The 8,271-nt window shown below is 47.0% G+C and overlaps 1 long non-coding RNA gene across 1 annotated transcript in view; it reads right to left on the minus strand.

Annotated features, from left to right (window-relative positions):
* Window positions 1-7,062, minus strand: part of LOC134935323 (uncharacterized) — a 121,470-nt gene extending 114,408 nt beyond the window's left edge. The window contains exon 1 of the long non-coding RNA XR_010180057.1: window positions 6,668-7,062. This is a non-coding gene — a long non-coding RNA (uncharacterized LOC134935323). The remainder of the gene's footprint in view (window positions 1-6,667) is intronic.
* Window positions 7,063-8,271: the final 1,209 nt, after the last annotated feature.

The following is an 8,271-nucleotide window of genomic DNA, read 5'->3' on the forward strand; positions in this document are numbered from 1 at the left end:
ACACTCCTGTTTGCAGGAAATGTAGAAATTAACCTAGTTGAAATTCTTCCGTGGAGCCTTCCTGGACTCACACCCTGGCACATATTTTCACCTAAGTGGTGATAATGTTGTGCGGTCACCTCCTTCCTGGCTCTGACCAGGGTAGGGATGACCTCTTCCGGAATGCCTCTTTCCCTTAGGATCCGGCGTTCACCCGCCTTGGCGTCAACGCAGCTGCGGTAAGTCCCGGAACAGACACGGTTCTTGCCGAATCAAGACCCTTCTTAGTATCTCTTGAAGTTCCGGGAACCAAGTCCTTCTTGGCCAAACCGGAGCCACGAGTATAGTTCTTACTCCTCTCCTTCCTATCATTTTCAATACATTGGGTATGAAAAGCAGAGGATGGAACACATACACCGACTGGTACACCGACGGTGTTACCAGAGCGTCCCAGCTATTGCCTGAGTGTCTCTTGACCTGGCGCTTCAGGTGGGACGCCATCATAACCACCTTTGTTCTTTCCCAACGGTTTACAATCATGTGGAAACTTCCAGATTAAGTTTCCACTTTTCCGGGTGGAATTCATTTATGCTGAGGAAATCTTCCCAGTTGCCCACTCCCGGAATGAACACTGCTGACAGTGTTATCACATGATTTTCCGCCCAGCGAAGAATCCTTGCTGTCATTGCCCTCCTGCTTCTTGTGTCGCCCCGTCTGATAACGTGGGCGACCGCCATGATGATGTCCTACTGGATCAGCACCGGTTGACTTTGAAGCAGGAGTCTTCCTAGGCTCAGAGCATTGTAAATTGCCCTTAGCTCCAGTATATTCATGTGGAGAGAAGTCTCCAGACTTGACCACACTTCCTTGGAAATTTTTTCCCTGTGTGACTACTCCCCAGCCTCTCAGGCTGGTATCCGTGGTCCCCAGAACACAGTCCTGAATGCTGAGTGTGCTGCCCTCTAAAAGATGAGCACTCTGCAGCCCCCACAGAAGAGACACCCTTGTCCTTGGAGACAGGATTATCCGCTGATGCATCTGAAAATGCGATCCGGACCATTCGTCCAGCAAATCCCCTGAGATCTGCCGAATGGAATCGCTTCGTAAGAAGCCACCATTTTTCCCAGGACTCCTGTGCATTGATGCACTGATACTTGGCCTGGTTTTAGGAGGTTTCTGACTAGGTCGAATAACTCCTTGGCTTTTTCCTCCCGGAGGAACACCTTTTTCTGGACTATGCCCAGAATCATTCCTAGGAACAGCAGACGTATCGTCGGAAAACAGCTGCGATTCTTGGAATATTTAGAATCCAGTCGTGATGTCGTAGAACTACTTTAGATAGTGCTCTTCCGACCTCCAACTGTTCTCTGGAACTTGCCCTTTTCAGGATATCGTCCAAGTAAGGGATAATTTAGATGCCTTTTTTCTTTGAAGAAACATCTTTTCGGCCATTACCTTGGTAAAAGGCCCGGGGTGCCGTGGATAATTCAAACGGCATCGTCTGAAACTGATATTGACAGTTCTGTACCACGAACCAGAGGTACCCTTGTTGAGAAGGGCAAATTTGGACATGGAGGTAATCCTTGATGTCCAGGGACACCATATAGTCCCCTTTTTTCCGGTTCGCTATCACTGCTCTGAGTGACTCCATCTCGATTTGAACCTTTTATGTAAGTGTTCAAAAGATTTCAGTTTAGACTATGTCTCACCAAGCCGTCTGGCTTCAGTACCACAATATAGTGTGGAAAAATAATACCCTTTTCCTTGTTGTAGGAGGGGTACTTTGATTATCACCTGCTGGATATACAGCTTGTGAATTGTTTCCAATGCTGCCTCCCTGTCGGAGGGAGCCGTTGGTAAAGCAGACTTCAGAAACCTGCGAGGAGAAGATGTCTCGACTCTCCAATCTGTACCCCTGGGATAATACTTGTACTATCTAGGGGTCAACCTGCGAGTGATCCCACTGCGCGCTGAGACTCTTGAGACTACCCCCCCACCTTGAGTCCGCTTGCACGGCCCCAGCGTCATGCTGAGGACTTGGCAGACGCGGTGGAGGGCTTCTTTTCCTGGGAAGGGGCTGCCTGCTGCAGTCTACTTCCCTTACCTCTATGTCTGGGCAGATATGACTGGCCTTTTGCCTGCATGCCCTCATGGGAAAGGAAGGATTGAGGCTGAAAAGACGGTGTCTTTTTCAGCTGAGATGTAACTTGGGGTAAAAAGGTTGGATTTCCCAGCTGTTGCCGTGGTCCCCAGGTCCGATGGACCGACCCCAACTAACTCCTTCCCTTTATACGGCAATACTTCCATGTGCCGTATGGGATCTGTATCACCTGACCACTGTCGTGTCCATGACATCTTCTGGGTGATATGGACAACGTACTTATCTTGATGCCAGAGAGCAAATATCCCTCTGTGCATCTCACGTACATATATATAGAATGCATCCTATTAAATGCTCTATATGAATAAAATATTTTCAGTCAGGGAATCCGACCAAGCCAACCCAGCACTGCATCTCCAGGCTGATGGCGATCGCTGGTCGCAGTATAACCACCGTATGTGTGTATATACTTTTTAGGATATCTTTCCAGCTTCCTATCAGCTGGCTCCTTGAGGGCGGCCGTATCTGGAGACGGTAACGCCACTTGATAAGCGTGTGAGCGCCTTATCACCCTAAGGGGTGTTTCCCAACGCGCCCTAATTTCTGGCGGGAAAGGGTATAACGCCAATATTTGCTATCGGGGTAACCCCACGCATCATCACACACTTCATTTTATTTTATCTGATTCAGGAAAAACTACAGGTAGTTTTTTCACTCCCACATAATACCCTTTTTTGTGGTACTTGTAGTATCAGAAATATGCAACACCTCCTTCATTGCCCTTAACGTGTGGCCCTAATGAGAAATACGTTTGTTTATTCACCGTCGACACTGGATTCAGTGTCCGTGTCTGTGTCTGTGTCGACCGACTGAGGTAAATGGGCGTTTTTAACGCCCCTGACGGTGTTTCTGAGACGCCTGGACCGGTACTAATAGTTTGTCGGCCGTCTCACGTCGTCAACCGACCTTGCAGCGTGTTGACATTCTCACGTAATTCCCTAAATAAGCCATCCATTCCGGTGTCGACTCCCTAGAGAGTGACATCACCATTACAGGCAATTTCTCCGCCTCCTCACCAACATCGTCCTCATACATGTCGACACACACGTACCGACACACAGCACACACACCGGGAATGCTCTGACAGAGGACAGGACCCACACTAGCCCTTTGGGGAGACAGAGGGAGAGTTTGCCAGCACACACCAAAACGCTATAATTATATAGGGACAACCTTATATAAGTGTTTTCCCTTATAGCATCTTTATATATATCTCAATATCGCCAAAATCAGTGCCCCCCCTCTCTGTTTTAACCCTGTTTCTGTAGTGCAGTGCAGGGGAGAGCCTGGGAGCCTTCTCTCCAGGCTTTCTGTGAGAGAAAATGGCGCTGTGTGCTGAGGAGATAGGCCCCGCCCCTTTTTCGGCGGGCTCGTCTCCCGCTATTTAGTGAATCTTGGCAGGGGTTAAATATCTCCATATAGCCTCTGGGGGCTATATGTGAGGTATTTTTCGCCAAAAAAGGTTTTCATTTGCCTCCCAGGGCGCCCCCTCCCAGCGCCCTGCACCCTCAGTGACTGCCGTGTGAAGTGTGCTGAGAGGAAAATGGCGCACAGCTGCAGTGCTGTGCGCTACCTTTAGAAGACTGCAGGAGTCTTCAGCCGCCGATTCTGGACCTCTTCTTACTTCAGCATCTGCAAGGGGGCCGGCGGCGCGGCTCCGGTGACCATCCAGGCTGTACCTGTGATCGTCCCTCTGGAGCTGATGTCCAGTAGCCAAGAAGCCAATCCATCCTGCACGCAGGTGAGTTCACTCCTTCTCCCCTAAGTCCCTCGTTGCAGTGATCCTGTTGCCAGCAGGACTCACTGTAAAATAAAAAACCTAAGCTAAACTTTCTCTAAGCAGCTCTTTAGGAGAGCCACCTAGATTGCACCCTTCTCGGCCGGGCACAAAAATCTAACTGGAGTCTGGAGGAGGGTCATAGGGGGAGGAGCCAGTGCACACCACCTGATCGGAAAGCTTTACTTTTTGTGCCCTGTCTCCTGCGGAGCCGCTATTCCCCATGGTCCTTTCAGGAACCCCAGCATCCACAAGGACGATAGAGAAATGTAATTATAATTTAAACAGTCCATCACATAATTGTACATCAATGGGTTTTTTTTAACAGAGAAGGTGGCCCATGTGCTGCCCCCTGGGTGGGCCCCCTCCTCTACATGGCGCGGGTCTCTGGAAACATGGCGCTCACTAATTACTACTGCACCTGCGCAGCAACCATTTTGGCGGTGATATTTGCTGTGGCTGCAGTGCCTGATGCAGGACTCTGGAAAGATAAATATTAAAACATAAGTGCAGTATGTGTATCCCTAATTCCAGGGGCCATGGTGCACTGCACACATTGCAACCATTATAGAAACGCCAATGATGAGTAGTGGTCTTACAAACAGTACAAACCTGATTGCTGCCAGAAATTTTGGGTCTTCTTATAACCTGAGAGATGACCATGCCAGTCATTACAAGAGTAATCTCTCTTAACCATACTCACTTTACTTTTCAAAATTAGACTAATTCATGCACAGAACTGATACTTTGTCATTAAGATTATACTCACCTCCACCAGACTAGCTAGGAGTCAAATATATTTTTCCTTACCTGCATACAGACTTGTGCCAATTGGGTAAGTATCACGTGGAAGTTAAAATTTACAGGTAAGTATTAGGGAGTTAAGTTTCTCTGGGAATTCACAATATACTTCAAATTACAAATAGCACAGACATTAATTACACAGTTGCTGCTCAGTAGTTTTTATTTAGCTGGAACGCTTCTGGGCAACCTTTTCTCTACTGTAAAGCTTAGAAGTAGTTATCACAATTTACAGTAACACTTTGTGCAATTCACATTACCACAAAACATTACAGGATGTATTATTCAGTGACGTGCGGTGGGGTGAGGCAGGTGAGGCAGAGCCTTTCCTGTCATACTAACGTTTGTGCCAGAGTTTTGACTGCGTAAAGTATATGAAAATACAAAGAATTTGTTTGAAATATCTTCTTTGCATTATTGTAATAATTTTTATAGCCAAAACTCTGGAGTAAAAAGTCTATGGCAGGTGAGGCAGTGCCTCACCTGGCTGTGTTTTTCCGCACATCTCTGATCAAAACTCACCAAATTTCCAGGAGTTTATACTGCTGCACCTGTGTATAATGCCCAGATGTATGTTTTGGCTCATATATTGCATGTAAATCTGGCTCTGGTGCTAGCCAGTGCCTCCTGAGCTATTTAGCTCACCACACGTCCCTGGTATTATTCACTGCTAACAATCTTATCGAACTAATAAAAACAGCAAAGGTAGCAACAAACATAGACATTGCATTACTAGTGGGGCCCCATGTCCTAGTCTATGTCCATTAAATAGTTCATGTTGAAGAACTCAGTCGTAATAGCTATAGCTCCTTATTCAGTGATCACAATTTTGAAAGTTCATAGGTGGTCATTCCGAGTTGATCGCAGCCAGCAACTTTTTGCTGCTGGTGCGATCAACTAATCACCGCCTATGGGGGAATGTATTTCAGCTTAGCAGGGCTGCAAACGATTGTGCAGCCCTGCTTAGCTAAAAAGGTTTTGTGTAAAAGAAGACCAGCCCTGGACATACTTACCCTGTGCGACGATCTCAGCGATGATGGTGCCGCCCTGTGCGACGATCTCAGCGATGATGGTGCCGGCTTTGACGTCAGACATCCGCCCTTCGTTCTCCTGGAAACGCCTGCATTTTCCTTACCACTCCCCGAAAACGGTCGCCAATGGACAGGTGACGCCCCGGAATGCCTACCTTCTGTCAATCTTCTTGCGGGCGCCACTGCGACCACTTTCTTCGTAACCAGTGTCATAGCCTGGCGACCCCCGTTGCCGGGCAGTGACGCGCGAGCGCAATGTGCACGCCGTGCATACATATTCCAGACCCGTTCGTACTGCAGTGAAGAACCGCTGCATGCAAACGGGTTGGAATGACCCCCATAGTCTTATATAAAATGTGTAGGTCTTGCTGGACTAGACTGACTGAAATCCAAAGAGCAAGGCCTAGTTTTATTACATTGAAGTATATCAATGTCTTCAGCTCACAGTCAGACAACATTGCTACCCTGTAACTGCCTCCGTATAACTTCTGTCCTTAGTTGACAGTTTCCCTGTATAGCTGTGTATCAGGGGTGGTCTTCAGTATGCCGGCTGTCGGGATCCCGGCGCCGGTATGCTGGTCGCCGGGAGCCCGACCGCCGGCATACCATACTACATCCGTGTATCAGTGATGTCTATTACTTGCTGGTCTCTAGAGTGCTGAGTACTGTGTCACTATGCTCCCTGCAATGCTGATGCTCCTTTAACTATAGATTAACAACTGCAGGGGTCAATTAGTAGTGTCCTTGGATAAAAGGAGCTGCTGATTGGAATTGCATTTATAAAGTACTTATGCTGCTTTATGTCCACAAAATATGCTTGCCTATAGCTTTCAAGCTAAGATACCAAGTAAGCAGCTAAACCATAATTTGTCCCTGAGGAAGCTTGTGATGTGTGGCTAGTACAGCAGTGTTACTGACCTGTGCTACAAGGGTTAGGGTGGCCTCAATGAACCAATGTGAGCTGACCTCTGTCTGCAGCTGCAGCAAGACACTGTCTCTGTTCCTCCCAATGTGTTACTCCAAAGCAGGGCTACCTCCAGGGATGTCCTTCAAAAGGGAGGGCAGGCTGCATGGCCTAGTTCCCAGCAACACAGTCAATAGAGCCCATAACTTTTCTGCTCTGTCAGATGCCTGCCAGCAAGCAGGCACCACTGGAAGCAGTGGGATCCGCACAGGAGGGTGCTATTACCAATTGGCTGCTACAATGATGATCGGTCACTGGGAATAGAATCTGGCTCTCCATAAGCTATGCAGTGCTCCTGTCACACACCACCAGCTGGCTCTACTACAAGTTGCTGCTCTGTGTCTTTCTAAGATGGCCACTGCCCAACGGCCAACTGTCCCTGAAGACTGCTGCAACTGCCACTGCAGAAGCCATCTCTCTCTCTCTGGGATCAATACGCCTGTTGCTTATTGGTCAGTGTCCTTGTGTCAGACACAGCACTCAGGGCACAGGTAACCCTATCTGTGCTGTAAATTTATTAGTGTCCAGTCAGGGATGTATTCAGCAGGGGAAGGGGCACAAAAGTCACACTACAGTACATGGCAGCACTGATGGGGTGCCACATACCACTCCATTGGAATTATGCATGTCCCCACGCATTGCATAACATGAGCAAACAATAGAACCGTAATAACATTTAAATAGTGTTATATCGTACAATCTTTAGCATAACTTACTGATAATAATGAAAGAAATTATACTATAACCTTTAAGGCCTCACTTTAAGTTATACAAGTTTACCATAAACAGTGACACAGTCAGTTTGTATTATAGTAACAGTAACATTAAACACTTCTTTTAGTTACACTTTCTTGTGAAACTATCGTATAAACAAATACATTTGTTACCTAATCACTTTTACATTTCCTATTGCCAGTATCTAAAGGGAAGAAATTCCTTTTGGCCTCTTTTCCAGTCTTATTGATGTCTGTTTCAAAACTGAGATAAACTCTTAACCACTTATTGTGGTGTATTCACAGTCTTTGCAATGCCACTCTGGGAAAAGCCATGTCACTGCCTTCTTAGCTTCATTAAACAGTTTTACAGAAACTTGAGGTTCAAACATTGGCATAACGAAATTCGGTGCATTGGGTTTAGAGGAAACCTCCAAGGCTTCCGCTACAGTCATATGGATCACCTACTCTGTGACTTCTTCTTTGTCAGCTTCACCTGAATCTGCCTAATCAAGGTAGGCCACACTGGAACCGATGTCCTTCACTCTGGACTCACCCACACATGCTGGCTCTGGAGAAAGTTGTGGTCCAATTACATTTTGCAGGCTCTGCTGCACAGGCTCATACTCCACTGCCAGAGTCACGAAAAACAGCCTTTCTCAGCGCACCAGGTCCCATGAGACTCGGCTTGCTCTGAGAATCTTTTTTTGCTGAACATTTGAGTATTATTTGCACAAATGAAACAACTAGAAGTGACAAAACTGCAGGTCTGTTACTGAAGCTTCTAAAACAGAATTGGTGATGTTGCCCATAGCAACCAATCAGATACTGTCCAGATGTGGTAA

Source organism: Pseudophryne corroboree, chromosome 6, assembly GCF_028390025.1.
Source record: "Pseudophryne corroboree isolate aPseCor3 chromosome 6, aPseCor3.hap2, whole genome shotgun sequence".
Lineage (NCBI taxonomy): Eukaryota > Metazoa > Chordata > Amphibia > Anura > Myobatrachidae > Pseudophryne > Pseudophryne corroboree.